This window comes from Festucalex cinctus, chromosome 1 (genome assembly GCF_051991245.1).
Source record: "Festucalex cinctus isolate MCC-2025b chromosome 1, RoL_Fcin_1.0, whole genome shotgun sequence".
Taxonomy (NCBI): domain Eukaryota; kingdom Metazoa; phylum Chordata; class Actinopteri; order Syngnathiformes; family Syngnathidae; genus Festucalex; species Festucalex cinctus.
The window spans coordinates 8,017,231-8,044,672 of NC_135411.1; the positions used below are offsets into that span (position 1 = coordinate 8,017,231).

Here is a 27,442-nt window from a genome sequence, read left to right on the forward strand (position 1 = left end):
GATCTTTTAATAAGTGTGACCTGCCGATCCTGATTAATTGCCAGTGCCGATTTTTTTCATTACAAGCCGCATATATCTTCAGCGTTCCAATCTTGTTTTATTGGAAAACATTGAACAATATTGGCGAAATAATACAAATTGGTTGTTTTAACTGCACACGAGGTAGTTCTCTCAAATAAAAATGAAAATCCTATTAGTGATCTCATCAGAAAAGGACAGTGGCGGACTATTTCAGACCTCTGAGGAGGGAGATGAGCTAATATATATATATATATATATATATATATATGTATATCCTCCTGACTACCAGCAATTCAAATTTGTCCTCTGTAGTGGACGTTTTAAACCTGAATATCTCCCACCCAGTGCATAAGATTGAATTAACTCCTTTTGTGCTCAATAGAGCTTTCCAATGATACCAAATATGCAGGGGTGGGGTTTTGCTACCTTTGATTGCGTCATAAAAGAAAATGGCGTCCCTCAGTGCAAGAACTTTTTAGGGAAGAGGAAAACTTTTTTTTTAATTTTTTAAAAAAATTTAGGCTTTAAATGTTGTTAGCATGTTTTCTATAAGACTCTTAAGAACACATTAAAGTATTGTTTGAATTATTTTAACTGTATTTAAGCCTAGCATTTAAGTTGTAAAAAAATGTCCTCTGTAGTGGACAGTACACATCATAGCTTAAAAATAAAAACTTTTTTTGTTTTTCAAAAATTTCTTGTGCAGTATTCCAGTTACTTCACAAAGATTGGGGAATATCAAAATATACATGATTGGACAATATTTTTTTCCTGGTAGTCAGGAGGATATATATACATATACATACACTATCTGGATAGTCACTGAAATTAAATATATAAATACAATTTTCAAAATGTTTCTGCCAGGAACCGATTCAGGGTAGTCCACATTTTTCACTTGTTGATAATGCGGGGGTTGGGGTCCCCATATACAATCTTGATCGGAACATTAAAACATAAAACAAAAAAATTGCACATTTAAGTTTGCATCGGACTGGTCAAATTTAGATAATAGCATGCAATTCCATATGAAACTTATTTTACAGCGCTAACTGCTCGACATTAAATGAGTACACCCCAACAGGTTTGTAAGAACACCTTTGGTTTCCTGTCAAAATTAAGCTTTTCTATGTGACACCCTGAACTGGTCGCCAGCCAATCACAGGGCACACAGAGACGAACAACCATCCACACTCACAAGCACACCCAGGAAGGACTCGAACCCGAGTCCTCAGAACTGGGAGGCGGACGTGCTAACCACTAGATCACCGTGCCGCCCAAAATAAAAAAATGTTTTAAATTAAAATTTACTAAAGTACATTTTGGGCAAATAAGCATGCGAGAAATCGACTGACAACTTGTTAATTCCAGGCCAAGCAAACATGTTGCTATCCATAAAAGTCATGGAGGTCAAAGAAAATACGAGATGTTGTCTTTTCTGTCTTAATGAATTTGATTAAACTGAAGATTTGGTAATCTACAACCTTTCATGTTGTGAGTTAAGTGCATATTCTGCAGATAACATTTTGTCAAAAGTTTGGAAATTGCTCTTATGTTCATTGAGATATTGAATAAAATCTTGAATTTTTTTTGAAGGCGGTGTCCTCATATATGCCACCGCTGTAGACAATCCCATTGCACATTGCTATAGATTGTGTTTTGGAATGATTTGTCACAGTGTCTATCGGTGAGATAAGAGCAGCGCAAACAAGAACGCCAGGTCCCATCGCTCGCTTCTTGCTCATTTGTTTGTTTTTCACATGGCCACACTCAGTTCTGTTGTAAATCATCCGTGCTTTGTTTTTATGAAGACACCTCATGTTACTTTTGGACGTCACGCCATTGACAGCCAACTTCTCTTTTTTCACCAATTCCAGGTTAACTATTGATTCAAAGGATCAGTTCATCAGCAAGCTATGCAGAAAACTGATAACGACCTTGATAATTGGATTCAGGTGTGTTGGAGGGGTGAAACTTGTAAAACGCACAGGACGGTGGCCCTCAACGATGTTGGAGGATGAAAACAGCTAAAACCTGCAGGACTCCGTCCCTCGGGGCCAAAGATCAGGGAAGTCTGTTTTACAGTTTTCCCTGTTCCAACACACCTGATTCATGTAATCAGCTAATCAGCAAGCTTTGGTGACAATGATCCTAATCTTTAGAATCAGGGAGTGTTGGAGGGCGAAAACAGCTAAAACCTGCAGGACTCCGGCCCTAGGGGACCAGGATCAGGGAAGCCTCTTTTAGAGGTTTCCCTCTTCCAACACACCTGCTTCATGAAATCAGCTCATCAGCAAGCTTTGCTGACAACGATCCTGATCTTTAGAATCAGGAGTGTTGGAGGACGAAAACAGCTAAAACCTGCAGGACTCCGGCCCTCGAGGACCAGGATCAGGATCCAACACACCTGATTCATGTAATCAGCTAATCAGCAAGCTTTGCTGACAATGATCCTACATCTTTAGAATCAGGGAGTGTTGGAGGACAAAAACAGCTAAAACCTGCAGGACTCCAGCCCTCGAGGACCAGGATCAGGGAAGCCTGTTTTAGAGGTTTCCCACTTCCAACACACCTGATTCAAAGTATCAATTCATCATCAAGCTTTGCTGACAATGTGTGTTGGAGGACGAAAACAGCTAAAACCTGCAGGATTCCGGCCCTCGAGGACCAGGATCAGGGAAGACTCTTTTAGAGGTTTCCCTCTTCCAACACACCTGATTAATATAATCAGCTTATCAGCAAACTTTGCTGACAACAACCCTGATCTTTAGAATCAGGAGTGTTGGAGGACAAAAACAGCTAAAACCTGCAAGACTCCGGCACTCGAGGACCAGGGCAGGGAAGCCTGTTTTAGAACACAACCTGATTCTAAAGATCAGAATCGTTGTCAGAAAAGCTTGCTGATGAGCTGATTATATGATTCAGGTGCGTTGGAGGACGAAAACAGCTAAAACCTGCAGGACTCCAGCCCTCGAAAAATGTGTGAATTGAACAATGACCGCAACACAAATCTACATCACACTCATTGTTTTACAGTACAGTACATTGTTTTAATTTTAACTAAATTTTATGAATGATAATGAAATTACTGTATCAAGGACTAAAAGATGTAGCCATGTTTCTATTAGTTTAACATAATTTCCCACTTTTACGGGAAGGGAACTATCCTTTAAAAAAATAAACTAATAAAAATATTTTATTGTACAGTTAGAACAGTTAGATATAAAATTTGTGGTTAATTGTGAGTTAACTATTGAAGTCATGCAATTAATTATGATTTAAAATTTGAATCGCCTGATATCCTTAATTTATATAATAATAATAATAATAATAATAATAATAATTATTATTATTATTATTATTGTTATTATTTAAGCTGATATTTTATTGAAGACATTTTGGCTCCAGCTTTGTCAACAATTCATTTTTGAAGTAGTCGTAAAAATAGAGTTCTGTACGAAAGCCTACCCACCTTCCCTTCAAATTCCATTTCTACTTCAAAGTCCCCATTTTGACAAAAGCCCGAAAGGATCCCCTCCCTCTTGCTTTTATCTTCTCTCTTTCACTAAAGCTTGCTTCAAGTCATTTCGGAGCATCTTAGTCAGATGTGCTCGTCGGGAAAGAGTTTAGCGTGTTGTTGCTGCATGGGGGAGCTCGAGGCTGACGTGTGGATTAGACCTGATCACAGTTCAAAAATGAATGCGCGCATGTCCCAGTTGTTTTGACTTATAATGAGTTTTTAATGCATCTTTAAAATTCATGTATGTGGAATATTTTCATTTTGAAATTGTCCATCGGTGTGTGTGTGACTGTTGCTGGTGAATGTCTGCAAATTGTAGGCCACCAGACCAGGGTGCACTCCGCCTCCTACAAAAAGTCAGCTGGGATAGGCTCCTTCATCTCCACCTAATAAGTGCATTAGAAATGGTTGGATGGATATTTGCAAAGGGTTGTTTTTTTTTTCCCCCCTGTGGATTTGGGGATAGAACCATGTTAAACACTAGATGTCACTCATGTGCTACAAATGGTGACAGCTACACTAACTGTCAACTGGGAGGAAAATATATTCTAGCTTTTTGTAAAGGATTTTCCCTTAGATCCTTACTTCTTTGTTTTGCCATTTGTCATATTCCTATAAGAGTCTATAAGTTCCTCAAATTGGATTCAGTGGATCTAAATCTACACAGCTCTGTTCAAATGTTGGGTTTTGTGATATATATATATATATATGATATATATATATATAAAAAAAAAAATAGACCAATGTGAATCTTTTTTTAAATCCACCATTAATGTGACACAACACAATTGCATTTGATTAAAAAAAATAAAAATAAAATAAAAAAATAATGTGCTCTCACAATTGTGCACAATTTTTTTTTATAATGGGATATGACTATGTCCAGAAATTCAAACATTCAAACTCATATTAAACTAGATTAAGTGCAATTTCTGGAGAAATTGCGAGGGAATGCTGAAAGCTGAATGCTAAGAGCCGAATGCTAATAGCTGAATGCTAAGTTGAATGCCTATGAAGGAAATTGAAGGCTAAATTATGTTAACATTACTATTAATTACATAACTAGTAATAATTACTAGTAATAGTAGTAGTAGTAGTAGTAGTAGTTATATTATTATATGTTGTGTATTTAGTGCATTTAGAAATATGTTTTTATTAGGGATGCACGATAATGCTATTTTCAACAAATACCGCTAAACCAATAATTTAGATAGCGCCGATGTTGATGACCGATAAGACGATAATTGTGTTGTTTAAAGCTTAGCATTACCTTAGCATGCTAATTTGATATTAGCTTAGCATTAGCTTAGCATCAGCATTAGCTTAGCATGGTAAGGTAGCATGCTAAATTAGCATTAGCTTAGCATTAGCTAAGCATTAGCTGCTAACGGCAAAAAAGTGAGGAGAATAAAATGGTATAATAATAAGTAAGAATAAAGAATCTCAATAACATATGTGGGAATGAGTGTCAGCACACATTTGCTACAATTTAAATCATCCCTGAAGAACTCCCAGAATTCCCAGAATTTTTCTAACATTTGTTGCTTTCCAACAGAAGCCTGATGGTTTTTCAATCAATCAATCAATCAATCAATCAATCAATCAATCAATCAATCAATCAATCAATCAATCAATCAATCAATCAATCAATCAATCAATCAATCAATCAATCAATCAATCAAACTTTATTTATATAGCACCTTTCATATATTCAAAATGCAACTCAAAGTGCTGAACATCCATAATACAACAAATAGAAAAAGCCACCCCTCCCCCACACATCCCTATGATCGTACCCACAGACACATCCAAAACACAACAGACACATGAAAACCACAACGGCGGGGCACAGAAGTACTCTGTAAGGAAAAGGCACCCAGGAGGAGTTCGCCCACAGTGAGAGGGATAAAGACCAGCCATCCCTCTCACTGTGGCTCCCACATAAGGAAATACTGGAGCTAAAAATTTAATAACTACCAAATAAAACGACTTAAACACTAAAAGAAAACAGTTAAACACTACAGGAAAAAAAACAAAAAACAAACAAACAAACAAACAAAAACGTTGACTGCTAATTTGAACTGTTCCTAATTTCAAGTTCTACCTTGCCTCAGGCTCGAATTGGAGCTGAATAAAAACAGCCCCAAAGCGTGATGCTGCCGTGCCCGTGCTTCACTGTATGTGTGGTGTTCTTTTGGTGATGAGCAGAGTGTTGTGTTTGTATTTTGCATATGGTCTGATTAAAACCATTAAAACCAAGGCTGAGCCTTCAGGCTTCTGCTAAAAAAACAAACAAACAAAAAACTGGCATTTGAACAGGGGTGTGTAGACTGTATCCACTGTAACTACATCCACTGTAACTACTTAGGCTTGATACATCATTTACTATTTGTCATATTTGCGTATGCGGATAAGATTTATTAGCAGGACACCCGCGTACATGCAGCACTTGCCTACGTGTTTCATAATCATATTCAAACAAAACAAATATGGATATCTGGAGAATAATGAGATGGTGTTAAAAATGTGGCTGTGGAAGATCAGTATGTGCGAGGCGACTGAAAGCATGAGAATGTTTTTGTGTGACTTTTGCTTTGTGTATTTGCTGAAGGCAACGTTATTCCCATACAGCGACTCAAATGTCATAACGCCGAGCAGATAGGAATCCACCTGGGCCAAATGACATTTTGCTTGCTTACCACGATTTGCTTGTTTACCGAAATGCTCACGGCCTCGCCTCTCTTCTGCAATCTGTGCATTTAAAACGTGTTTTAATACATTTAAATGTGTTTAAAGTGAGTGGAAGGGGTTGTAAATGTTTTTTATGTGCTTTCTATTATATCAAATCCCCGTGCATTGAATAGGTGTGATCTGTACACTACAAAACAACAAAAACATAAACGTAAGGATTATAGGACACTCATTTTATGTCTCCTCAATGGCCCATCTTATGTTACTACCTTTTTGTCTCACCTATTCCCTAATAAATCCTTATCTCTTCAAATACTTCTTTTTATTTTAATTTTTATTTTAATGAGCCTTCTCAGCTCAATAATTATGTCTTATCTGCGCTCACGCTGTCCTTACCAGTGCCCCATTTCTGCTTGAGTTTACAATTCATAGGCCATGGGAAAGATAAATGGTTTTAACATGAATATTTATAAGATATTATTCACTTTCAAAGAGGTTGTCAATATTCTTACAGTATTGAATGTCCATGCTGTAGATATATAGCCTAGCTAGTTTAAAGCTAACATACAATTGAAAACATGCATTGACACGCTTTTGAGATGCATCAATTGTTTATCTTTAGAATCCTCTAATAAGCAACGAATATGTGAACAAAAACTGTCAAGCAACTCAAAATCGATTTTTTAGAAATTATTTTATCGTAGTGTTTCATGTTCATGTTGTACCTGATTTGGCCACTTAGGGGCAGTGTGGTTCCACATCTTCTGATACACAGTTAAATTACAGCCACGTTAGAGAGTAGAAGGAAAAAGTCACGATCAAGTTATGCTAATAAAAGTTGCTTTTTTTGCATAGTAGGAAGAGCATATACCGGTGAGAAATGTTAAGATGATTCTCTGCATACATTCCTAAAGCGTTTTGTATGAACAGCCGTTCTTTTGAGTGACAAAAGTGCAGCGAGTAGCGCACAAATTAGCATTAGCGAGTCAGACTGGAGGAGGTCATGACGATTCTTTGCTCATCCATAAATTGAAGCAGAAGTCATTGGCAATCAAATCATTTTGAATCGAAAATAGATTTTTAATTGAATCGCAGACCCAATAATTGGAATCGAATTGAATTGTTAAGTCAAAGATTCCCACCCCTATTATTTTCCTTGGAGGGTATGTTGAAACAGATTAACAGCATTTTTATTCATTTCAATTAGAAACGATTATTTATGCTACAAGTGTTTTGAGCTATGAATGTGGTCACATAAAGAAAATAACTCGGATCTCAAGGCACCACTAAAATTCATAAATATTTCAGATTTACTGTCATTGTGTCTCATTGGTAGTTGAGATATTATTGCTACTGCATAATATGTCTACTGTCGTTTTCTACGGGTTTGAAGAAGTTGGCAGTGATGTGTGGGATAACTGGGTATATTTTACTTTTAAATCACACCTCCTCAAGGTTTATTGGTACTTTTTAATGCAATGAACCCCCAGTGATGTCACAGTGATGACCTTACAACACACATGAGGAGAGAAAGCCAGACAGAAAGCGAGAGAGGGCGAGAGAAGGGGGTGGGGCGGTCCAGCGGTGATCCATGGGGCGCATTATTGCGTACTGTATGTGGCTGCAAGTCTATCAAGCTCCAATGCCATTAAAGGCAAGGGCAGAGTGGACATCCTCTGCAATGCAGTCCATTCACAGTTCATAGAAAAGCATAGACAGCGTGTGCAATGTGTTTGAGAATCACTTTAAAAACGGTTATCACTGACACGGTCCGACCTTGTCACCGTAGCTGTGAATAAATTGGTATCTCTATCTAGCTGCCCGCCTACACGCTTTCTTACGCTACTAAATTGAAATTTGTGTACAAACAATTTAGTTTAATCCCTCCATGCATTCGTCCCTATACTTCACCTGCCTACAAACCTCCAATCCAACCAAACTTAACCAATTTACCTACCTATACCACCCCACCTGTACACAACCTTTCTTGCTATGCTCGCTGTGAGAGTAATTTCGGGAAGCAGGAGAGGAACGGATAAGAGCAAAATTGAAATGATAATTTAGTTCTTCCCACATGTTGTTATCCCCCCTCGCCTGGAGCTTGGCATTGCTCATGTTTGTTACGCTCTCTCTGGTTATTATTATAAAGGCTCTCATGAAAAATTGTAAAAAAAAAATCCCTGTGTGTAAATACATACTAATGATATCTCTCCAGGCAAGGTGTGAGTGAAGAGGGTGAGGTTTGTACTGTTTTTTTTTTTTCCCAGGCAATCAAATCAAGGGAGACATTTTAGGAGAAACAGTCGTCTTTTAATGTGATATTATGAAATCGACTTGCGGCATTCTTAACCTAAAGAAAACAATTTTGTGGATTTAGAGCTTGTTATCTAAGGTGGGGAGAGCCGGCAGGCAAAATTAACAGCAATCAAACCAGCAAGAGTAACTCTTTTATTTTTAATCCCTGTTTGTATCCATATCCTACCGAGACATACAAACACAGCTTCGTTGTTTACAATGAAGCTGTGTTCGTATGATGATGGTGATGTAATCTGAAATAGCACACAGTTGGGAAGTAGCATAGTTTATCACTATTGGGTAAGTAATTGATAAATTACAGTTAATGTATTTGAAAACCACGTATGGGGTATATGCCACGGAAGAGGCGGGATGTGATTTTGCACATCAGTTTGGTGCCGGTCCGGGTTGCGAACGCGCAACCGAGGGGCACAAAGTCGGAAGCAAAAGTATTTTGACGCAGCCCACATGTCGCAAACCAAACCAAACTGATGTGCAAAAACAGTCCTGACTCCTCCGTGGCATATGCCCCATTCCCCATTTTTTCACGTGGCTTCAAAAACCACAACAATTTAAAAAAAATTACTGTTATTACTTGTGAACGTAGCCGCGAGGAGCCACAAGCCACTGCCTTCTTGTGCCAGTCCCAAACCCGGATAAATACAGATGGTTGTGTCAGGAAGGGCATCCAATGTAAAACTTCCAAACCAAACATCTAAATCAAATATATGACTTCCATAACGGATCGGTCGGGGCCCAGGTTTACAACACCCACCATTGATGCTGTTGACCTACAGGGTGCTAGTGGAAACTGGGCTACTGTTGGTCGAAGGAGGAAGGTGTGTTCTTAGGAAGAAAAAAAGATTACCACCAAGAGTCAAACGGGGTTGTAGCTCAGTGGTAGAGCATTTGACTGCAGCTCAAGAGGTCCCCAGTTCAAATCTTGGTACCCCCTTTTTCAGTTCTTTGTAATGTCGGCTATCAGAGTTTTTATTTATTTATTTATTTTTATATATTTTTTTTAATATAAAAAAAAAATGGCAGCAACTTCATTTGCTTATATCTTACCAGAAAAGTATGTTACCTAATGGGGGTGTAGGTCAGTGGTACAGCATTTGACCACTGATCAAGAGGTCCCTAGTTCTAATCTGGGTACTCACCTTTTCCGGTTATTTTTAAGTGTCAGACATCAATCGTTTTTTTCCGTGGCAGCAGCTTCATTTGCTGATACCTGACACAAAAAAGGGAACTGCGCCGTGGGGGTGTAGCTTGATGGTAGAGCATTTGAGTGCAGATCAAGAGGTCACAAGTTCAAATGTGTGTACCCACTTTTAATGTTGTTTGAGCTGTGAGCTCACTTTTTTTAACTGATGCATGAGACAGAAAAAGTGATGAAGTAAGCGGGTGTAACTCAATGGTAGAGCATTTGACTGCAGATTAAGAGATCCCCAGTTCAAATCTGGGTACCCCCTTTCTTAGTTATTTGTAGTGTCAGACATCACAGCGGTATTATACTGGCAGCAGCTTCATTTGCTGATACCTTACACAGAAAAGGACGCTATGGAATGAGGGTGTAGCTCAGGGGTAGAGCACTTGACCGCAGATCAAGAGGTCCCCAGTTCAAAGTTGGGTACCCCCTTTTGTAGCATCAGACATAAATGGGTTTTTACCGTGGCAGCAGCTTCATTTGCAGATATCTTACACAGAAAAGGATGCGATCTAATCGGGGTGTAGTTCAGTAGTAGAGCATTTGACCGCAGATCAAGAGATCCCCAGTTCAAATCTGGGTACCCCCTTTTGTAGTATCAGACATAAATGGATTTTTACCATGGCAGCAGCTTCATTTGCTGATATCTTACACAGAAAAGGATGCTATCTAACAGGGGTGTAACTCAGTGGTAGAGCATTTGACTGCAGATCAAGAGGTCCCCAGTTCAAACCTGGTTACCCCTTTTTGTAGGATCAGACATAAATGGGTTTTTACCGTGGCAGCAGCTTCATTTGCTGATACCTTACACAAAAAAGGATGCGATCTAATCGGGGTGTAGTTCAGTAGTAGAGCATTTGACCGCAGATCAAGAGATCCCCAGTTCAAATCTGGGTACCCCCTTTTGTAGTATCAGACATAAATGGATTTTTACCATGGCAGCAGCTTCATTTGCTGATATCTTACACAGAAAAGGATGCTATCTAACAGGGGTGTAACTCAGTGGTAGAGCATTTGACTGCAGATCAAGAGGTCCCCAGTTCAAATCTGGGTACCCCCTTTAGTCGTATCAGACATAAATGGGTTTTTACCGTGGCAACAGCTTCATTTGTTGATATCTTACACAGAAAAGGATACCACCTAATGGGGGTGTAGCTCAGTGGTAGAGCATTTCACTGCAGATCAGGAGGTCCCCAGTTCAAATCTGGGTATCCCCTTTTTCAGTTATTTTTAGTGTCAGACATCAATGCGATTTTAGTGACAGCAGCTTCATTTGCTGATATCTTACACAGAAAAGGATCCCACCTAATGGGGGTGTAGCTCGGTGGTAGAGCATTTGACTGCAGATCAAGAGGTCCCCAGTTCAAATCTGGATACCCCCTTTTGTAGTATCAGACATAAATGTTTTTTTACCGTGGCAGCAGCTTCATTTGCTGATATCTTACACAGAAAAGGGCACCAACTAATAGTGGTGTAGCTCAGTGGTAGAGCATTTGACTGCAGATCAAGAGGTCCCCAGTTCAAAACTGGGTACCTGCTTTTTCAGTTATTTTTAGTGTCAGACATCAATGCGATTTTACCATGGCAGCAGCTTCATTTGCTGATACCTTACACAGAAAAGGATACCACCTTAAAGCCCCAGTGTGTAGCTCACGACCGCCATCTATCGGTCAAACAAGATAATGCAATGATTTTAAGCACACGAACTACGGCGTCTCAGAGAGACCCTACTTCAACAGCCTACCACCAATTTCACCGGAACAGAACGCAAACAACTTCTGGTATCCCTCGAGTGATGACGTAAGTGAATTGCATTTGTTAGACATACTGTACAGACCCCTAATATTTGTGATTTAGTCATTTTTTTCAGAATTAATATTTTTGTCGGCATTGTTAGGAAATACTGTACGTCAGCTAATGATAATGGCTATCTATGTTCATATTTGTTAGTGCAACTAAACTATGCAACAGAGAACACACAGTTATGTTATATGTTTTATAGACATGTGGACCATCTCAAAGAGGGCGAGGGAGACGAGGAAGAGAACGCGGAAGTGAACGCGGTGTCTCGTAACGTACAATTATGTCATCATGGAAAAATAATTCCATTCGAGCATGCATGTGAATGGCTCAAAACATACCTTTGCTTGGAATATGTGGTATTTAGATTACATCGTTTGCTGATATGTTTAGTATATCGTACAAAAATAATGGTGTTAACTGAACTACACACCTGCAACTCAGACTCGTAATTCCCCCCGTGTCTTGTTGCTACTAACCACTCAGAAAAGTGCTGCTTACAAAAACATTTGAAACCCTTTACTCAGATATCGATTTGTCACCATGTTGAACAATTTTACCTAATAAATATCACTAAGCAACTTAATTAGTTTTGATTGAAGATACAACAGCTTCCTTGTACTTCGATGTGCAGGAATTTACATGGCTTTCACAAATAGTCTTGCTCATATAATAATGTACTTCATTGGCTCAGTGACTTTCAGTTCATTGTTTGGTACCTCATCTGACATACAATTGTTACCTTCTTGCAGAGACTCGTACAGGAAATGACCATGGAGGAACATGAAGATATCCAAGTCCAGCTGATAGACTGACACCAAGAAATACTTTTTGACACATTGCTGACACATCAGCACCACCATGATTTCCTGTACCTGGATCCCAGACTGCAGCACCTTGGTGACTTGTGGCAAATAAGTGACACTTTCCCAGATCCTCGAGGACAATACAAAGGTTTTTTACCTGGCATATAATTAGTCCATGTCTGACACTTGTTGTTGTAGTTTGTATAACTTGTATATTGTTGTGTGTTAATTTGTACATTTTGAATAACTAAAAAATACTATTTCCTTTGGCGTCAACATGCAGTGTTCATTCGACACCTAACCTAACACTATTTTACATGACTAGAAATGTAAAACATCAAAAGCCTGGAGAATTATTATAAATGCTTGCAATGACAAGCAATTCTTCATTGGCCAATGAATGTAAGGTACAGTACATGAAAATGAATAAATAAAATAAAGTAAAATAAAAGTCTACATGAAATGAACATATTAACTAAAAAAAAAAAAATGCTGTTATAATATAATGAGCGACATGAATTGCAGTTGATCCAGAAATTTACCAATACGCTGTGCATTTCAAAATATGGAAAATAGACATACAGGTTTGGGCCAAAAGTAGTGTTACAGAGCAAGTATGTGTTGTACACAGCTAAAATATCTGATTACCTCAATACCATGATGTTTTTTTTTTTTTTTGTGTGTGTGTGTGCTGACATTGTCCCCCATTAACATTGCAACATTCCTCAAACTCTCCCGAACACAGTATGATCTGTAACACTACTTTTCGCCTACTCTATGATGTTATTGGGGCAAAATCAAGGAAGGCTTGTCCATTGATTGTGTGAACAGACTGCAGTAAAAATGAAGTCACTTCAATGTTTGCTGGTTTTATTAAGTTTGACATGCTCCTTGACTGCACAAGTACATGTTATGGAGTGAGGGCATGTTCCCACCAACGATGATATCATATTCTTCAAAGGCTTGCTGAGGAAAGTGAGGGAGGAGTCACTCCATGGCTTCAGACACCTGGTCAGCAGGTCCTGTGTAAAACAAGTGGTGCTTGTACATGTGACCATTCCGTATTGCTTCACACAAAAAGTTAATGTAGTGTGCAATGCCGTCCATATGTAAATGACATACCAAGACGTCGGCTGACTTCAGTTTGTTGCAGCTCAGATATGGTAGGTGGAGATACTGGTGGTACAACACCGAAGCCTTCTGGGGTCCTCCATTCAAGTGTCCTCATTCGGGGCATTCCAATATGGCTGCTGACTCTCCCCTTGATATTTTTTTTTCTTGCAGGTCGGTGATGTATTTAAACGGTGCATAAATGCTTGTATACATCAGAATATGGTTCTGGAACCCCTCAAGTTTGGCTGTTGATCTAGTGTGACACAAACAAAAACACAATTATAAAATAAAATAGAATAATTGATGATACTACTATATGTCACCAACTTTCCAACAAAGCCCCCAAAATAGAGGTAAGATCTTTAGTTTTTGGGCCCAAAACATTGTATTAGCTAGATAAAAGTAACTTGACTGCATACTGCATAGAATATGCAAAGGCTGCTTGCTTGTCGAATTTCCGTGGAAAACGTGGCAGCCTGTAAATTCTTGTGCACCCAATTACACAATGGACCAGTACACACTTGAGTGAGAGAGTTCAGACTCTAGCAGTGCTTACGGTACAGCCAGCATTTAAGTCCAGAAAGTTATTCCCTGCCGAAAATTAATTTCGAGAACACTATTTTCACCAACCACAACGAAAATAATTTTCAACTCCTCCACTAATACAGTATGCTTTAGATTCTCCATTGAAGTTATGGGCAAATATACCTCCGAAATCACAGTTACATTACATTACACAATAACTTGCGCATTTACTCTAAATATAACGTGCCAGCGGGAATCTTTTTTTTTTTTTCAAAGCAAGTAGCTACATAACGAAATCGTTCGAGTGGTGCGGAGTTGCTAATCAACAGCTACAGTGATCGTAAAACAAAGGTACGAACATCGTATTAATTAGTACAGTGTATACTTTTTCTCTCGCTCTCAAAACGTAAACACAAATGTACTCTTACTTACCGGTCAAGTAGAAAGCAGTCGAAGGCACCGGCACGTCCCAAACCTAGTCTGTTCCTCATTTCTCTCCATCTGGCAAATGCGGCTACAATATAAACTCTTGTTTTGTCGCGCTGAAATAAAATAAATTCCCAAAGTAAATGTGATGCTTGATAATGCTCTCTTCGGGGACCGGAAACTCTTCTTCTTCGTGGAAATGCGGTCGCCATACAAACCGGAAGTGCGTTCCAAAAACGCGTTAAGAAATGGAGCGCTGAAATTTGTTTTTGACGGCACCCGTAGCAGAAAGATGGCGGCGAAACATGGCGGACACTAGAAGCCGCGGCCCGGACATGTAAGATAATTTGCGATTTCTAGACTAACCGTTATATTTAAAAAAAAGTACGTTTATGCGATACAACATATCTTTTTACATACTACTAACACAAACAATTGGGTTTTTTTTCCGAATGATTTATTGTTTCACCACTAGATGCCACTGTATAATACTGAGTGTACCTTTAATGGGGGTGTAGCTCAGTGGTAGAGCATTTGACTGCAGATTAAGAGGTTCCCCGTTCAAATCTGGGTACCCCCTTTTGTCGTATTAGACATAAATGGGTTTTTACCGTGGCAGCAGCTTCATTTGCTGATATCTTACACAGAAAAGGGTACCACCTAATGAGGGTAATGGAAACGCACCTATACATAAATTGGTTACCGTGGCAGCAGCTTCATTTGCTGTTACCTTACACAGAAAAGGATACCACCTAATGGGGGTGTAGCTCAGTGGTAGAGCATTTGACTGCAGATCAAGAGGTCCCCAGTTCAAATCTGGTTACCCCCTTTTGTCGTATCAGACATAAATGGGTTTTTAGTGGCAGCAGCTTCATTTGCTGATATCTTACACAGAAAAGGATGCCACCTTAATGGGGGTGTAGCTCAGTGGTCGAGCGATTGACTGCAGATCAAGAGGTCCCCAGTTCAAATCTGGGTACCCCCTTTTGTAGTATCAGACATAAATGTTTTTTTTTTTACCGTGGCAGCAGCTTCATTTGCTGATACCTTACACAGAAAAGAATACCACCTAATGGGGGTGTAGCTCAGTGGTAGAGAATTTGACTGCAGATCAAGAGGTCCCCAGTTCAAATCTGGGTACCCCCTTTAGTCGTATCAGACATAAGTGGGTTTTTACCGTGGCACTAGCTTCATTTGCTGATATCTTACACAGAAAAGGATACCACCTAATGGGGGTGTAGCTCAGTGGTAGAGCATTTGACTGCAGATCAAGCGGTCCCCAGTTCAAATCTAGATAACCCTTTTTCAGTTATTTTTAGTGTCAGACATCAATGCGATTTTACCATGGCAGCAGCTACATTTGCTGATACCCGACACAGAAAAGGATGCTATTGAACGGGGGTGTAGCTCAGTGGTAGAGCATTTGACTGCAGATCAAGAGTCTGGGTACCCTCTTTTGTAGTATCAGACATAAATGGGTTTTTACCGTGGCAGCAGCTTCATTTGCTGATATCTTACACAGAAAAGGGTATCACCTAACTGGGGTGTAGCTCAGTGGTAGAGCATTTGACTGCAGATCAAGAGGTCCCCAGTTCAAATCTGTGCACCCCCTTTTGTTGTATCAGTCATAAATGGGTTACCGTGGCAGCAGCTTCATTTGCTGATACCTTACACAAAGAATGATGCTATCTAATGGGGGTGTAGCTCAGTGGTAGAGCATTTGACTGCAGATCAAGAGGTCCCCAGTTAAAATCTGGGTACCCCCTTTTGTAGTATCAGACATAAATGTTGTTTTTTTTACCGTGGCAGCAGCTTCATTTGCTGATACCTTACACAGAAAAGAATACCACCTAATGGGGGTGTAGCTCAGTGGTAGAGCATTTGACTGCAGATCAAGAGGTCCCCAGTTCAAATCTGGGTACCCCCTTTTTCAGTTATTTTTTAGTGTCAGACATCAATGCGATTTTACCATGGCAGCAGCTTCATTTGCTGATACCTTACACAGAAAAGGATGCCACCTTAACGGTGGTGTAGCTCAGTGGTAGAGCATTTGATTGCAGATCAAGAGGTCCCCAGTTTAAATCTGAGTAACCCCTTTTGTAGGATCAGACATAAATGTTTTTTTTTCTTACCGTGGCAGCTTCATTTGCTGATATCTTACACAGAAAAGGTTACCACTGGGGGTGTAGCTCAGTGGTAGAGCATTTGACTGCAGATCAAGAGGTCCCCAGTTCAAATCTGGGTACCCCCTTTGGTCGTATCAGACATAAGTGGGTTTTTACCGTGGCAGCAGCTTCATTTGCTGATATCTTACACAGAAAAGGATATCACCTAATGGGGGGTGTAGCTCAGTGGTAGAGCATTTGACTGCATATCAAGAGGCCCCCAGTTCAAGTCTGGGTACCCCCTTTTTCAGTTATTTTTAGTGTCAGACATCAATGCGATTTTATCATGGCAGCAGCTACATTTGCTGATACCCTACACAGAAAAGGATGCTAATGAACGGGGGTGTAGCTCAGTGGTAGAGCATTTGACTGCAGATCAAGAGGTCCCCAGTTCAAATCTGGGTACCCCCTTTTGTAGTATCAGACATAAATGGGTTTTTACCGTGGCAGCAGCTTCATTTGCTGATATCTTACACAGAAAAGGGTACCACCAAACTGGGGTGTAGCTCAGTGGTAGAGCATTTGACTGCGGATCAGGAGGTCCCCAGTTCAAATCTGAGTACCGCCTTTTTCAGTTATTTTTTAGTGTCAGACATCAATGCGATTTTACCCTGGCAGCAGCTTCATTTGCTGATACCTTACACAGAAAAAGATACCACCTTAACGGGGGTGTAGCTCAGTGGTAGAGCATTTGACTGCAGATGAAGAGGTCCCCAGTTCAAATCTAGATAACGCTTTTTCTGTTATTTTTAGTGTCAGACATCAATGCGATACCATGGCAGCAGCTACATTTGCTGATACCCTACACAGAAAAGGATGCTATTGAACGGGGGTGTAGCTCAGTGGTAGAGCCTTTAACTGCAGATCAAGAGGTCCCCAGTTCAAATCTGAATAACCCCTTTTGTAGGATCAGACATAAATGGGTTACCGTGGCAGCAGCTTCATTTGCTGATATCTTACACAGAAAAGGATACCACCTACTCGGGGAGTAGCTCAGTGGTAAAGCATTTGACTGCAGATCAAGAGGTCCCCAGTTCAAATCCGGTTACCGCCTTTTTCAGTTATTTTTAGTGTCAGACATCAATGCGATTTTACCATGGCAGCAGCTTCATTTGCTGATATCTTACACAGAAGAGGGTACCAGCTAATGGTGGTGTAGCTCAGTGGTAGAGCATTTGACTGCAGATCAAGAGGTCCCCAGTTCAAATCTAGGTACCCCCTTTTGTAGTATCATAAAGTGCGTTTCCATTACCCTTTTTCGCAAAAATAAAAGCGATATTGTACTATTTCGACAAAGTACAATTTCGAATTTACGGTGTTTCCATTGAAGAGTTTCGCTTCTGAGCCGCAATTCTCGGAATGTCCCGCCTCGCGAGACCTCGCTGTTCTGTAGGAGGTGCTCATGATGTTTACGGTAGAGGGCGCCCGGTGTAGTTATATTACTTATTATAATAAAAAAAAATAAAAAATAAAAAAAATAAAATAAGATAAAATAAATAAATAAAAAAAAACAAAAAAACACTCACCCCTCATCGGGCGGTTTCGGGCATTTATTGTTAGTGTTGTTGTGTGTGTCCCTCGGCAGTCGGCAAGCAGTTCTGACACGAAAGAGAGTGGCACCGTACTTCCTACTTCCTGTAATCCTAAAATGTTGTTGTTCCCATGCAGAAGCTGGGTAAAAGGCGGTTTACAAATTGTTAAAAGTTTCTGATGTTTTCTGCTTTATTAACCAGACAAGGCAGGACAGGATTTCAAGCTCTCCTCTCCTTCAACTTTTCGAAGGTGGCTCGCTCGATTACACCTCTCTCTCTTTTGCGCTCATGACGTGCAGTAGCCGAAACAAAGCACTTCAGCATGTAAAACAAAAATACATAACCAAAATTAATCATTCTCAAAACAAATAGTAATTGCAAGTTTATTAAAAATACACATAAACAACGTGTTACATTCCTTTCCTCCGTGACCGGGCGGGTGTCACATGACTACTAATGCGCAAAAAGTCTTTCCATTACACTTTTGCGAAACACTACTTTTTCGATACGTCTCAAAAACCACCTCATGAGAGCGCAAAAACTTTTTTGCGATATTTGAGTGTTTTTTCGCAAATCCGGTGTTTCCATTACCAGCTTACTTTTGCGAAACATGCCTTTTCCGCAAAACTGAGGGTAATGGAAACGCACCTATACATAAATTGGTTACCGTGGCAGCAGCTTCATTTGCTGATACCTTACACAGAAAAGGACGCTATTGAATGGTGGTGTAGCTCAGTGGTAGAGCATTTGTTTGCAGATCACGAGGTCTCCAGTTCAAATCTGGGTACCCCCTATTGTAGTATCAGACATAAATGTTTTTTTTTTTACTGTGGCAGCAGCTTCATTTGCTGATATCTTACACAGAAAAGGGTACCACCTAATGGGGGTGTAGCTCAGTTGTAGAGCATTTGACTGCAGATCAAGCGGTCCACAGTTCAAATCTAGGTACCCCCTTTTTCAGTTATTTTTAGTGTCAGATATCAATGCGATTTTACCGTGGCAGCAGCTTCATTCGCTGATACCTTACACAGAAAAGAATACCTTCGAATGGGGGAGTAGCTCAGTGGTAGAGCATTTGACTGCAGATCAAGAGGTCCGCAGTTCAAATCTGGGTACCCCCTTTTGTCGTATTAGACATAAATGGGTTTTTACTGTGGCAGCAGCTTCATTTGCTGATATCTTACACAGAAAAGAATGCCACCTAATCGGGGTGTAGCTCAGTGGTAGAGTATTTGACTGCAGATCAAGAGGTCCCCAGTTCAAATCTGGGTACCCCCTTTTGTAGTATCATACATAAATTGGTTACCGTGGCAGCAGCTTCATTTGCTGATACCTTACACAGAAAAGGATACTACCTAATGGGGGTGTAGCTCAGTGGTAGAGCATTTGACTGCAGATCAAGAGGTCCCCAGTTCAAATCTGGGTACCCCCTTTTTCAGTTATTTTTTAGTGTCAGACATCAATGCGATTTTACCATGGCAGCAGCTTCATTTGCTGATACCTTACACAGAAAAGGATGCCACCTTAATGGGGGTGTAGCTCAGTGGTCGAGCGATTGACTGCAGATCAAGAGGTCCCCAGTTCAAATCTGGGTACCCCCTTTTGTAGTATCAGACATAAATGTTGTTGTTTTTTTTTTTTTACCGTGGCAGCAGCTTCATTTGCTGATACCTTACACAGAAAAGAATACCACCTAATGGGGGTGTAGCTCAGTGGTAGAGCATTTGACTGCAGATCATGAGGTCCCCAGTTCAAATCTGGGTACCCCCTTTAGTCGTATCAGACATAAGTGGGTTTTTACCGTGGCAGCAGCTTCATTTGCTGATATCTTACACAGAAAAGGATACCACCTAATGGGGGTGTAGCTCAGTGGTAGAGCATTTGACTGCAGATCAAGAGGTCCCCAGTTCAAGTCTGGTTACCCTCTTTTGTAGTATCAGACATAAATGGGTTTTTACTGTGGCAGCAGCTTCATTTGCTGATATCTTACACAGAAAAGGGTATCACCTAACTGGGGTGTAGCTCAGTGGTAGAGCATTTGACTGCAGATCAAGAGGTCCCCAGTTAAAATCTGGGTACCCCCTTTTGTAGTATCAGACATAAATGTTGTTGTTTTTTTTACCGTGGCAGCAGCTTCATTTGCTGATACCTTACACAGAAAAGAATACCACCTAATGGGGGTGTAGCTCAGTGGTAGAGCATTTGACTGCAGATCAAGAGGTCCCCAGTTCAAATCTGGGTACCCCCTTTTTCAGTTATTTTTTAGTGTCAGACATCAATGCGATTTTACCATGGCAGCAGCTTCATTTGCTGATACCTAAAAACAGAAAAGGATGCCACCTTAATGAGGGTGTAGCTCAGTGGTAGAGCATTTGACTGCAGATCAAGAGGTCCCCAGTTCAAATCTGGTTACGCCCTTTTGTCGTATCAGACATAAATGGGTTTTTACAGTGGCAGCAGCTTCATTTGCTGATATCTTACACAGAAAAGAATACCACCTAATGGGGGTGTAGCTCAGTGGTCGAGCGATTGACTGCAGATCAAGATGTCCCCAGTTCAAATCTGGGTACCCCCTTTTGTAGTATCAGACATAAATGTTGTTGTTTTTTTACCGTGGCAGCAGCTTCATTTGCTGATACCTTACACAGAAAAGAATACCGCCTAATGGGGGTGTAGCTCAGTGGTAGACCATTTGACTGCAGATCAAGAGGTCCCCAGTTCAAATATGGGTACCCCCTTTAGTCGTATCAGACATAAGTGGGTTTTTACCATGGCAGCAGTTTCATTTGCTGATATCTTACACAGAAAAGGATACCACCTAATGGGGGTGTAGCTCAGTGGTAGAGCATTTGACTGCAGATCAAGAGGTCCCCAGTTCAAATCTAGATAACCCTTTTTCAGTTATTTTTAGTGTCAGACATCAATGCGATTTTACCATGGCAGCAGCTACATTTGCTGATACCCGACACAGAAAAGGATGCTATTGAACGGGGGTGTAGCTCAGTGGTAGAGCATTTGACTGCAGATCAAGAGGTCCCCAGTTCAAATCTGTTTACCCTCTTTTGTCGTATCAGACATAAATGCGATTTTACCATGGCAGCAGCTTCATTTGCTGATACCTTACACAGAAAAGGATACCACCTTAATGGGGGTGTAGCTCAGTGGTAGAGCATTTGACTGCAGATCAAGAGGTCCCCAGTTCAAATCTGGTTACCCCCTTTTGTCGTATCAGACATAAATGGGTTTTTAACAGTGGCAGCAGCTTCATTTGCTGATATCTTACACAGAAAAGAATACCACCTAATGGGGGTGTAGCTCAGTGGTCGAGCGATTGACTGCAGATCAAGAGGTCCCCAGTTCAAATCTGGCTACCCCCTTTTGTAGTATCTGACATAAATGTTTTTTGTTTTTTTTACCGTGGAAGCAGCTTCATTTTCTGATATCTTACACATAAAAGGATACCAATTAATGGGGGTGTAGCTCAGTGGTAGAGCATTTGACTGCAGATCAAGAGGTCCCCAGTTCAAAGCTGGGTATCCCCTTTTGTAGTATCAGACAAAAAATGGTTATTGACCGTGGCTGCAGCTTCATTTGCTGATATCTTACACAGAAAAGGATACCACCTAATGGGGGTGTAGCTCAGTGGTAGAGTATTTGACTGCAAATAAAGAGGTACCCAGTTCAAATCTGGGTACCCCCTTTTGTAGTATCAGACATAAATGTTTTTTTACCGTGGCAGCAGCTTCATTTGCTGATAGCTTACACAAAAGGATGCTATCTGACGGGGGTGTAGCTCAGTGGTAGAGCATTTGACTGCAGATCGAGAGGTCCCCAGTTCAAATCTGGGTACCCACTTTTTTAGTATCAGACATAAATGTTTTTTTTTATTACCGTGGCAGCAGCTTCATTTGCTGATATCTTACACATAAAATGATACCACTTAATGGGGGTGTAGCTCAGTGGTAGAGCATTTGACTGCAGATCAAGAGGTCCCCAGTTTAAATCTGGGTGCCCCCTTTTGTAGTATCATACATAAATTAGTTACCGTGGCAGCAGCTTCATTTGCTGATACCTTACACAGAAAAGGCTACCACTTAATGGGGGTGTAGCTCAGTGGTAGAGCATTTGACTGCAGATCAAGAGGTCCCCAGTTCAAATCTGGGTACCCCCTTTTTCAGTTATTTTTAGTGTCAGACATCAATGCGATTTTACCATGGCAGCAGCTACATTTGCTGATACCCTACACAGAAAAGGATGCTATTGAACGGGGGTGTAGCTCAGTGGTAGAGCATTTGACTGCAGATCAAGAGGTCCCCAGTTCAAATCTGGGTACCCCCTTTTGTAGTATCAGACATAAATGGGTTTTTACCGTGGCAGCAGCTTCATTTGCTGATATCTTACACAAAAAAGGGTACCGCCTAACTGGGGTGTAGCTCAGTGGTAGAGCATTTGACTGCAGATCAAGAGGTCCCCAGTTCAAATCTAAATTCCCCCTTTTTCAGTTATTTTTTAGTGTCAGACATCAATGCGATTTTCCCGGCAGCAGCTTCATTTGCTGATACCTTACACAGAAAAAGATACCACATTAATGGGGGTGTAGCTCAGTGGTAGGGAGTTTGACTGCAGATGAAGTGGTCCCCAGTTCAAATCTAGATAACGCTTTTTCTGTTATTTTTAGTGTCAGACATCAATGCGATACCATGGCAGCAGCTACATTTGCTGATACCCTACACAGAAAAGGATGCTATTGAACGGGGGTGTATCTCAGTGGTAGAGCATTTGACTGCGGATCAAGAGGTCCCCAGTTCAAATCTGGGTACCCCCTTTTGTAGTATTAGACATAAATGGGTTTTTACCGTGGCAGCAGCTTCATTTGCTGATATCTTACACAGAAAAGGATACCACCTAATGGGGGTGTAGCTCAGTGGTAGAGCATTTGACTGCAGATCAAGAGGTCCCCAGTTCAAATCTAAATAACCCTTTTTCAGTTATTTTTAGTGTCAGACATCAATGCGATTTTACCATGGCAGCAGCTACATTTGCTGATACCCGACACAGAAAAGGATGCTATTGAACAGGGGTGTAGCTCAGTGGTAGAGCATTTGACTGCAGATCAAGAGGTCCCCAGTTCAAGTCTGGGTACCCTCTTTTGTAGTATCAGACAGAAATGGGTTTTTACTGTGGCAGCAGCTTCATTTGCTGATATCTTACACAGAAAAGGGTATCACCTAACTGGGGTGTAGCTCAGTGGTAGAGCATTTGACTGCAGATCAAGAGGTCCCCAGTTCAAATCTGGGCACCCCCTTTTGTTGTATCAGTCATAAATGGGTTACCGTGGCAGCAGCTTCATTTGCTGATACCTTACACAAAAAATGATGCTATCTAATGGGGGGGTAGCTCAGTGGTAGAGCATTTGACTGCAGATCAAGAGGTCCCCAGTTAAAATCTGGGTACCCCCTTTTGTAGTATCAGACATAAATGTTGTTGTTGTTTTTTTTACCGTGGCAGCAGCTTCATTTGCTGATACCTTACACAGAAAAGAATACTACCTAATGGGGGTGTAGCTCAGTGGTAGAGCATTTGACTGCAGATCAAGAGGTCCCCAGTTCAAATCTGGTTACCCCCTTTTTCAGTTATTTTTTAGTGTCAGACATCAATGCGATTTTACCATGGCAGCAGCTTCATTTGCTGATACCTTACACAGAAAAGGATGCCACCTTAATGAGGGTGTAGCTCAGTGGTAGAGCATTTGACTGCAGATCAAGAGGTCCCCAGTTAAAATCTGGGTACCCCCTTTTCTAGTATCAGACATAAATGGGTTTTTACCGTGGCAGCAGCTTCATTTGCTGATACCCTACACAGAAAAGGACGCTATTGAACGGTGGTGTAGCTCAGTGGTAGAGCATTTGTTTCGAATTTACGGTGTTTCCATTGAAGAGAGTTTCGCTTCTGAGCCGCAATTCTCGGAATGTCCCGCCTCGCGAGACCTCGCTGTTCTGTAGGAGGTGCTCATGATGTTTACGGTAGAGGGCGCCCGGTGTAGTTATATTACTTATTATAATAAAAAAAATAAAAAATAAAAAAAAAAAATAAAAAAATAAAATAAAAAAAAAAAAAAAAAAAAAAAAAACACTCACCCCTCATCGGGCGGTTTCGGGCATTTATTGTTAGTGTTGTTGTGTGTGTCCCTCGGCAGTCGGCAAGCAGTTCTGACACGAAAGAGAGTGGCACCGTACTTCCTACTTCCTGTAATCCTAAAATGTTGTTGTTCCCATGCAGAAGCTGGGTAAAAGGCGGTTTACAAATTGTTAAAAGTTTCTGATGTTTTCTGCTTTATTAACCAGACAAGGCAGGACAGGATTTCAAGCTCTCCTCTCCTTCAACTTTTCGAAGGTGGCTCGCTCGATTACACCTCTCTCTCTTTTGCGCTCATGACGTGCAGTAGCCGAAACAAAGCACTTCAGCATGTAAAACAAAAATACATAACCAAAATTAATCATTCTCAAAACAAATAGTAATTGCAAGTTTATTAAAAATACACATAAACAACGTGTTACATTCCTTTCCTCCGTGACCGGGCGGGTGTCACATGACTACTAATGCGCAAAAAGTCTTTCCATTACACTTTTGCGAAATACTACTTTTTCGATACGTCTCAAAAACCACCTCATGAGAGCGCAAAAACTTTTTTGCGATATTTGAGTTTTTTTCGCAAATCCGGTGTTTCCATTACCAGCTTACTTTTGCGAAACATGCCTTTTGCGCAAAACTGAGGGTAATGGAAACGCACCTATACATAAATTGGTTACCGTGGCAGCAGCTTCATTTGCTGATACCTTACACAGAAAAGGACGCTATTGAACGGTGGTGTAGCTCAGTGGTAGAGCATTTGTTTGCAGATCAAGAGGTCTCCAGTTCAAATCTGGGTACCCCCTTTTGTAGTATCAGACATAAATGTTTTTTTTTTTACTGTGGCAGCAGCTTCATTTGCTGATATCTTACACAGAAAAGGGTACCACCTAATGGGGGTGTAGCTCAGTTGTAGAGCATTTGACTGCAGATCAAGCGGTCCACAGTTCAAATCTGGGTACCCCCTTTTTCAGTTATTTTTAGTGTCAGATATCAATGCGATTTTACCGTGGCAGCAGCTTCATTTGCTGATATCTTACACAGAAAAGAATACCACCGAATGGGGGAGTAGCTCAGTGGTAGAGAATTTGACTGCAGATCAAGAGGTCCCCAGTTCAAATCTGAGTACCCCCTTTTGTCGTATTAGACATAAATGGGTTTTTACTGTGGCAGCAGCTTCATTTGCTGATATCTTACACAGAAAAGAATGCCACCAAATCGGGTTGTAGCTCAGTGGTAGAGTATTTGACTGCAGATCAAGAGGTCCCCAGTTCAAATCTGGGTACCCCCATTTGTAGTATCATACATAAATTGGTTACCGTGGCAGCAGCTTCATTTGCTGATACCTTACACAGAAAAGGATACTACCTAATGGGGGTGTAGCTCAGTGGTAGAGCATTTGACTGCAGATCAAGAGGTCCCCAGTTCAAATCTGGGTACCCCCTTTTGTCGTATTAGACATAAATGGGTTTTTACTGTGGCAGCAGCTTCATTTGCTGATATCTTACACAGAAAAGAATGCCACCTAATCGGGGTGTAGCTCAGTGGTAGAGTATTTGACTGCAGATCAAGAGGTCCCCAGTTCAAATCTGGGTATCCCCTTTTGTAGTATCATACATAAATTGGTTACCGTGGCAGCAGCTTCATTTGCTGATACCTTACACAGAAAAGGATACTACCTAATGGGGGTGTAGCTTAGTGGTAGAGCATTTGACTGCAGATCAAGAGGTCCCCAGTTCAAATTTGGTTACCCCCTTTTGTCGTATCAGACATAAATGGGTTTTTAGTGGCAGCAGCTTCATTTGCTGATATCTTACACAGAAAAGGATGCCACATTAATGGGGGTGTAGCTCAGTGGTCGAGCGATTGACTGCAGATCAAGAGGTCCCCAGTTCAAATCTGGGTACACCCTTTTGTAGTATCAGACATAAATGTTGTTTTTTTTTTTTACCGTGGCAGCAGCTTCATTTGCTGATACCTTACACAGAAAAGAATACCACCTAATGGGGGTGTAGCTCAGTGGTAGAGCATTTGACTGCAGATCAAGAGGTCCCCAGTTCAAATCTGGGTACCCCCTTCAGTCGTATCAGACATAAGTGGGTTTTTACAGTGGCAGCAGCTTCATTTGCTGATATCTTACACAGAAAAGGATAACACCTAATGGGGGTGTAGCTCAGTGGAAGAGCATTTGACTGCAGATCAAGAGGTCCCCAGTTGAAATCTATATAACGCTTTTTCAGTTATTTTTAGTGTCAGACATCAATGCGATTTTACCATTGCAGCAGCTACATTTGCTGATACCCGACACAGAAAAGGATGCTATTGAACAGGGGTGTAGCTCAGTGGTAGAGCATTTGACTGCAGATCAAGAGGTCCCCAGTTCAAATCTGGGTACCCCCTTTTGTATTATCTGACATAAATGTTTTTTGTTTTTTTTACCGTTGAAGCAGCTTCATTTGCTGATATCTTACACATAAAAGGATACCACTTAATGGGGGTGTAGCTCAGTGGTAGAGCATTTGACTGCATATCAAGAGGTCCCCAGTTCAAAGCTGGGTATCCCCTTTTGTAGTATCAGACAAAAATGGGTTATTGACCGTGGCTGCAGCTTCATTTGCTGATATCTTACACAGAAAAGGATAACACCTAATGGGGGTGTAGCTCAGTGGAAGAGCATTTGACTGCAGATCAAGAGGTCCCCAGTTCAAATCTATATAACCCTTTTTCAGTTATTTTTAGTGTCAGACATCAATGCGATTTTACCATTGCAGCAGCTACATTTGCTGATACCCGACACAGAAAAGGATGCTATTGAACAGGGGTGTAGCTCAGTGGTAGAGCATTTGACTGCAGATCAAGAGGTACCCAGTTCAAGTCTGGGTACCCTCTTTTGTAGTATCAGACATAAATGGGTTTTTACCGTGGCAGCAGCTTCATTTGCTGATATCTTACACAGAAAAGGGTATCACCTAACTGGGGTGTAGCTCAGTGGTAGAGCATTTGACTGCAGATCAAGAGGTCCCCAGTTCAAATCTGGGAACCCCCTTTTGTCGTATCAGACATAAATGGGTTTTTACAGTGGCAGCAGCTTCATTTGCTGATATCTTACACAGAAAAGAATACCACCTAATGGGGGTGTAGCTCAGTGGTCGAGCGATTGACTGCAGATCAAGATGTCCCCAGTTCATATCTGGGTACCCCCTTTTGTAGTA

At 40.8% G+C, this 27,442-nt stretch overlaps 2 long non-coding RNA genes and 56 other non-coding genes across 58 annotated transcripts; 57 read left to right on the plus strand and 1 right to left on the minus strand.

Moving 5' to 3' along the window:
- The first annotated feature begins 9,410 nt into the window (after positions 1 to 9,410).
- trnac-gca (transfer RNA cysteine (anticodon GCA)) lies at positions 9,411 to 9,482 on the plus strand. Its single transcript has one exon. It is a non-coding gene; the product is annotated as a tRNA-Cys (tRNA).
- Positions 9,483 to 10,722: 1,240 nt separating this feature from the next.
- trnac-gca (transfer RNA cysteine (anticodon GCA)) lies at positions 10,723 to 10,794 on the plus strand. The gene has a single exon. It is a non-coding gene; the product is annotated as a tRNA-Cys (tRNA).
- Positions 10,795 to 10,879: 85 nt separating this feature from the next.
- On the plus strand, positions 10,880 to 10,951 carry trnac-gca (transfer RNA cysteine (anticodon GCA)). Its single transcript has one exon. It is a non-coding gene; the product is annotated as a tRNA-Cys (tRNA).
- A 93-nt stretch (positions 10,952 to 11,044) lies between these two features.
- On the plus strand, positions 11,045 to 11,116 carry trnac-gca (transfer RNA cysteine (anticodon GCA)). Its single transcript has one exon. It is a non-coding gene; the product is annotated as a tRNA-Cys (tRNA).
- An 86-nt stretch (positions 11,117 to 11,202) lies between these two features.
- trnac-gca (transfer RNA cysteine (anticodon GCA)) lies at positions 11,203 to 11,273 on the plus strand. The gene has a single exon. It is a non-coding gene; the product is annotated as a tRNA-Cys (tRNA).
- Positions 11,274 to 11,375: 102 nt separating this feature from the next.
- On the plus strand, positions 11,376 to 13,198 carry LOC144014204 (uncharacterized). The gene is made up of 2 exons (XR_013282429.1): positions 11,376 to 11,534; positions 11,737 to 13,198. It is a non-coding gene; the product is annotated as an uncharacterized LOC144014204 (long non-coding RNA).
- On the minus strand, positions 13,190 to 14,888 carry LOC144014235 (uncharacterized). The gene is made up of 3 exons (XR_013282436.1): positions 14,411 to 14,888; positions 13,463 to 13,706; positions 13,190 to 13,362 (listed from the first exon to the last, which is right to left on the minus strand). It is a non-coding gene; the product is annotated as an uncharacterized LOC144014235 (long non-coding RNA).
- A 24-nt stretch (positions 14,889 to 14,912) lies between these two features.
- Positions 14,913 to 14,984, plus strand: trnac-gca (transfer RNA cysteine (anticodon GCA)). Its single transcript has one exon. It is a non-coding gene; the product is annotated as a tRNA-Cys (tRNA).
- A 177-nt stretch (positions 14,985 to 15,161) lies between these two features.
- On the plus strand, positions 15,162 to 15,233 carry trnac-gca (transfer RNA cysteine (anticodon GCA)). Its single transcript has one exon. It is a non-coding gene; the product is annotated as a tRNA-Cys (tRNA).
- An 84-nt stretch (positions 15,234 to 15,317) lies between these two features.
- trnac-gca (transfer RNA cysteine (anticodon GCA)) lies at positions 15,318 to 15,389 on the plus strand. The gene has a single exon. It is a non-coding gene; the product is annotated as a tRNA-Cys (tRNA).
- Positions 15,390 to 15,478: 89 nt separating this feature from the next.
- On the plus strand, positions 15,479 to 15,550 carry trnac-gca (transfer RNA cysteine (anticodon GCA)). The gene has a single exon. It is a non-coding gene; the product is annotated as a tRNA-Cys (tRNA).
- A 394-nt stretch (positions 15,551 to 15,944) lies between these two features.
- trnac-gca (transfer RNA cysteine (anticodon GCA)) lies at positions 15,945 to 16,016 on the plus strand. Its single transcript has one exon. It is a non-coding gene; the product is annotated as a tRNA-Cys (tRNA).
- Positions 16,017 to 16,098: 82 nt separating this feature from the next.
- Positions 16,099 to 16,170, plus strand: trnac-gca (transfer RNA cysteine (anticodon GCA)). Its single transcript has one exon. It is a non-coding gene; the product is annotated as a tRNA-Cys (tRNA).
- An 89-nt stretch (positions 16,171 to 16,259) lies between these two features.
- trnac-gca (transfer RNA cysteine (anticodon GCA)) lies at positions 16,260 to 16,331 on the plus strand. Its single transcript has one exon. It is a non-coding gene; the product is annotated as a tRNA-Cys (tRNA).
- Positions 16,332 to 16,583: 252 nt separating this feature from the next.
- Positions 16,584 to 16,655, plus strand: trnac-gca (transfer RNA cysteine (anticodon GCA)). The gene has a single exon. It is a non-coding gene; the product is annotated as a tRNA-Cys (tRNA).
- Positions 16,656 to 16,741: 86 nt separating this feature from the next.
- trnac-gca (transfer RNA cysteine (anticodon GCA)) lies at positions 16,742 to 16,813 on the plus strand. Its single transcript has one exon. It is a non-coding gene; the product is annotated as a tRNA-Cys (tRNA).
- Positions 16,814 to 16,908: 95 nt separating this feature from the next.
- Positions 16,909 to 16,980, plus strand: trnac-gca (transfer RNA cysteine (anticodon GCA)). Its single transcript has one exon. It is a non-coding gene; the product is annotated as a tRNA-Cys (tRNA).
- An 86-nt stretch (positions 16,981 to 17,066) lies between these two features.
- On the plus strand, positions 17,067 to 17,137 carry trnar-gcg (transfer RNA arginine (anticodon GCG)). Its single transcript has one exon. It is a non-coding gene; the product is annotated as a tRNA-Arg (tRNA).
- A 581-nt stretch (positions 17,138 to 17,718) lies between these two features.
- On the plus strand, positions 17,719 to 17,790 carry trnac-gca (transfer RNA cysteine (anticodon GCA)). The gene has a single exon. It is a non-coding gene; the product is annotated as a tRNA-Cys (tRNA).
- A 1,360-nt stretch (positions 17,791 to 19,150) lies between these two features.
- On the plus strand, positions 19,151 to 19,222 carry trnac-gca (transfer RNA cysteine (anticodon GCA)). Its single transcript has one exon. It is a non-coding gene; the product is annotated as a tRNA-Cys (tRNA).
- An 85-nt stretch (positions 19,223 to 19,307) lies between these two features.
- On the plus strand, positions 19,308 to 19,379 carry trnac-gca (transfer RNA cysteine (anticodon GCA)). Its single transcript has one exon. It is a non-coding gene; the product is annotated as a tRNA-Cys (tRNA).
- An 82-nt stretch (positions 19,380 to 19,461) lies between these two features.
- trnac-gca (transfer RNA cysteine (anticodon GCA)) lies at positions 19,462 to 19,533 on the plus strand. Its single transcript has one exon. It is a non-coding gene; the product is annotated as a tRNA-Cys (tRNA).
- Positions 19,534 to 19,630: 97 nt separating this feature from the next.
- trnac-gca (transfer RNA cysteine (anticodon GCA)) lies at positions 19,631 to 19,702 on the plus strand. Its single transcript has one exon. It is a non-coding gene; the product is annotated as a tRNA-Cys (tRNA).
- A 97-nt stretch (positions 19,703 to 19,799) lies between these two features.
- trnac-gca (transfer RNA cysteine (anticodon GCA)) lies at positions 19,800 to 19,871 on the plus strand. The gene has a single exon. It is a non-coding gene; the product is annotated as a tRNA-Cys (tRNA).
- Positions 19,872 to 19,956: 85 nt separating this feature from the next.
- On the plus strand, positions 19,957 to 20,028 carry trnac-gca (transfer RNA cysteine (anticodon GCA)). Its single transcript has one exon. It is a non-coding gene; the product is annotated as a tRNA-Cys (tRNA).
- Positions 20,029 to 20,113: 85 nt separating this feature from the next.
- Positions 20,114 to 20,185, plus strand: trnac-gca (transfer RNA cysteine (anticodon GCA)). The gene has a single exon. It is a non-coding gene; the product is annotated as a tRNA-Cys (tRNA).
- A 92-nt stretch (positions 20,186 to 20,277) lies between these two features.
- trnac-gca (transfer RNA cysteine (anticodon GCA)) lies at positions 20,278 to 20,349 on the plus strand. The gene has a single exon. It is a non-coding gene; the product is annotated as a tRNA-Cys (tRNA).
- Positions 20,350 to 20,447: 98 nt separating this feature from the next.
- Positions 20,448 to 20,521, plus strand: trnac-gca (transfer RNA cysteine (anticodon GCA)). The gene has a single exon. It is a non-coding gene; the product is annotated as a tRNA-Cys (tRNA).
- An 83-nt stretch (positions 20,522 to 20,604) lies between these two features.
- trnac-gca (transfer RNA cysteine (anticodon GCA)) lies at positions 20,605 to 20,676 on the plus strand. The gene has a single exon. It is a non-coding gene; the product is annotated as a tRNA-Cys (tRNA).
- Positions 20,677 to 20,767: 91 nt separating this feature from the next.
- On the plus strand, positions 20,768 to 20,839 carry trnac-gca (transfer RNA cysteine (anticodon GCA)). The gene has a single exon. It is a non-coding gene; the product is annotated as a tRNA-Cys (tRNA).
- Positions 20,840 to 21,090: 251 nt separating this feature from the next.
- trnac-gca (transfer RNA cysteine (anticodon GCA)) lies at positions 21,091 to 21,162 on the plus strand. The gene has a single exon. It is a non-coding gene; the product is annotated as a tRNA-Cys (tRNA).
- An 86-nt stretch (positions 21,163 to 21,248) lies between these two features.
- trnac-gca (transfer RNA cysteine (anticodon GCA)) lies at positions 21,249 to 21,320 on the plus strand. The gene has a single exon. It is a non-coding gene; the product is annotated as a tRNA-Cys (tRNA).
- Positions 21,321 to 21,406: 86 nt separating this feature from the next.
- trnac-gca (transfer RNA cysteine (anticodon GCA)) lies at positions 21,407 to 21,478 on the plus strand. The gene has a single exon. It is a non-coding gene; the product is annotated as a tRNA-Cys (tRNA).
- A 93-nt stretch (positions 21,479 to 21,571) lies between these two features.
- trnac-gca (transfer RNA cysteine (anticodon GCA)) lies at positions 21,572 to 21,643 on the plus strand. Its single transcript has one exon. It is a non-coding gene; the product is annotated as a tRNA-Cys (tRNA).
- An 86-nt stretch (positions 21,644 to 21,729) lies between these two features.
- On the plus strand, positions 21,730 to 21,801 carry trnac-gca (transfer RNA cysteine (anticodon GCA)). Its single transcript has one exon. It is a non-coding gene; the product is annotated as a tRNA-Cys (tRNA).
- Positions 21,802 to 21,884: 83 nt separating this feature from the next.
- trnac-gca (transfer RNA cysteine (anticodon GCA)) lies at positions 21,885 to 21,956 on the plus strand. The gene has a single exon. It is a non-coding gene; the product is annotated as a tRNA-Cys (tRNA).
- Positions 21,957 to 22,046: 90 nt separating this feature from the next.
- On the plus strand, positions 22,047 to 22,118 carry trnac-gca (transfer RNA cysteine (anticodon GCA)). Its single transcript has one exon. It is a non-coding gene; the product is annotated as a tRNA-Cys (tRNA).
- An 82-nt stretch (positions 22,119 to 22,200) lies between these two features.
- trnac-gca (transfer RNA cysteine (anticodon GCA)) lies at positions 22,201 to 22,272 on the plus strand. Its single transcript has one exon. It is a non-coding gene; the product is annotated as a tRNA-Cys (tRNA).
- Positions 22,273 to 22,367: 95 nt separating this feature from the next.
- trnac-gca (transfer RNA cysteine (anticodon GCA)) lies at positions 22,368 to 22,439 on the plus strand. The gene has a single exon. It is a non-coding gene; the product is annotated as a tRNA-Cys (tRNA).
- A 415-nt stretch (positions 22,440 to 22,854) lies between these two features.
- trnar-gcg (transfer RNA arginine (anticodon GCG)) lies at positions 22,855 to 22,926 on the plus strand. Its single transcript has one exon. It is a non-coding gene; the product is annotated as a tRNA-Arg (tRNA).
- Positions 22,927 to 23,177: 251 nt separating this feature from the next.
- On the plus strand, positions 23,178 to 23,249 carry trnac-gca (transfer RNA cysteine (anticodon GCA)). Its single transcript has one exon. It is a non-coding gene; the product is annotated as a tRNA-Cys (tRNA).
- An 85-nt stretch (positions 23,250 to 23,334) lies between these two features.
- On the plus strand, positions 23,335 to 23,406 carry trnac-gca (transfer RNA cysteine (anticodon GCA)). The gene has a single exon. It is a non-coding gene; the product is annotated as a tRNA-Cys (tRNA).
- Positions 23,407 to 23,488: 82 nt separating this feature from the next.
- Positions 23,489 to 23,560, plus strand: trnac-gca (transfer RNA cysteine (anticodon GCA)). Its single transcript has one exon. It is a non-coding gene; the product is annotated as a tRNA-Cys (tRNA).
- A 95-nt stretch (positions 23,561 to 23,655) lies between these two features.
- On the plus strand, positions 23,656 to 23,727 carry trnac-gca (transfer RNA cysteine (anticodon GCA)). The gene has a single exon. It is a non-coding gene; the product is annotated as a tRNA-Cys (tRNA).
- A 97-nt stretch (positions 23,728 to 23,824) lies between these two features.
- Positions 23,825 to 23,896, plus strand: trnac-gca (transfer RNA cysteine (anticodon GCA)). Its single transcript has one exon. It is a non-coding gene; the product is annotated as a tRNA-Cys (tRNA).
- A 1,068-nt stretch (positions 23,897 to 24,964) lies between these two features.
- Positions 24,965 to 25,036, plus strand: trnac-gca (transfer RNA cysteine (anticodon GCA)). Its single transcript has one exon. It is a non-coding gene; the product is annotated as a tRNA-Cys (tRNA).
- Positions 25,037 to 25,125: 89 nt separating this feature from the next.
- Positions 25,126 to 25,197, plus strand: trnac-gca (transfer RNA cysteine (anticodon GCA)). Its single transcript has one exon. It is a non-coding gene; the product is annotated as a tRNA-Cys (tRNA).
- A 252-nt stretch (positions 25,198 to 25,449) lies between these two features.
- Positions 25,450 to 25,521, plus strand: trnac-gca (transfer RNA cysteine (anticodon GCA)). Its single transcript has one exon. It is a non-coding gene; the product is annotated as a tRNA-Cys (tRNA).
- An 82-nt stretch (positions 25,522 to 25,603) lies between these two features.
- On the plus strand, positions 25,604 to 25,675 carry trnac-gca (transfer RNA cysteine (anticodon GCA)). The gene has a single exon. It is a non-coding gene; the product is annotated as a tRNA-Cys (tRNA).
- An 85-nt stretch (positions 25,676 to 25,760) lies between these two features.
- trnac-gca (transfer RNA cysteine (anticodon GCA)) lies at positions 25,761 to 25,832 on the plus strand. The gene has a single exon. It is a non-coding gene; the product is annotated as a tRNA-Cys (tRNA).
- An 82-nt stretch (positions 25,833 to 25,914) lies between these two features.
- On the plus strand, positions 25,915 to 25,986 carry trnac-gca (transfer RNA cysteine (anticodon GCA)). The gene has a single exon. It is a non-coding gene; the product is annotated as a tRNA-Cys (tRNA).
- Positions 25,987 to 26,070: 84 nt separating this feature from the next.
- On the plus strand, positions 26,071 to 26,142 carry trnac-gca (transfer RNA cysteine (anticodon GCA)). The gene has a single exon. It is a non-coding gene; the product is annotated as a tRNA-Cys (tRNA).
- A 93-nt stretch (positions 26,143 to 26,235) lies between these two features.
- Positions 26,236 to 26,307, plus strand: trnac-gca (transfer RNA cysteine (anticodon GCA)). The gene has a single exon. It is a non-coding gene; the product is annotated as a tRNA-Cys (tRNA).
- A 251-nt stretch (positions 26,308 to 26,558) lies between these two features.
- trnac-gca (transfer RNA cysteine (anticodon GCA)) lies at positions 26,559 to 26,630 on the plus strand. Its single transcript has one exon. It is a non-coding gene; the product is annotated as a tRNA-Cys (tRNA).
- A 93-nt stretch (positions 26,631 to 26,723) lies between these two features.
- On the plus strand, positions 26,724 to 26,795 carry trnac-gca (transfer RNA cysteine (anticodon GCA)). The gene has a single exon. It is a non-coding gene; the product is annotated as a tRNA-Cys (tRNA).
- A 252-nt stretch (positions 26,796 to 27,047) lies between these two features.
- Positions 27,048 to 27,119, plus strand: trnac-gca (transfer RNA cysteine (anticodon GCA)). The gene has a single exon. It is a non-coding gene; the product is annotated as a tRNA-Cys (tRNA).
- An 85-nt stretch (positions 27,120 to 27,204) lies between these two features.
- trnac-gca (transfer RNA cysteine (anticodon GCA)) lies at positions 27,205 to 27,276 on the plus strand. The gene has a single exon. It is a non-coding gene; the product is annotated as a tRNA-Cys (tRNA).
- An 85-nt stretch (positions 27,277 to 27,361) lies between these two features.
- Positions 27,362 to 27,433, plus strand: trnac-gca (transfer RNA cysteine (anticodon GCA)). Its single transcript has one exon. It is a non-coding gene; the product is annotated as a tRNA-Cys (tRNA).
- The last annotated feature ends 9 nt before the right edge of the window (positions 27,434 to 27,442 follow it).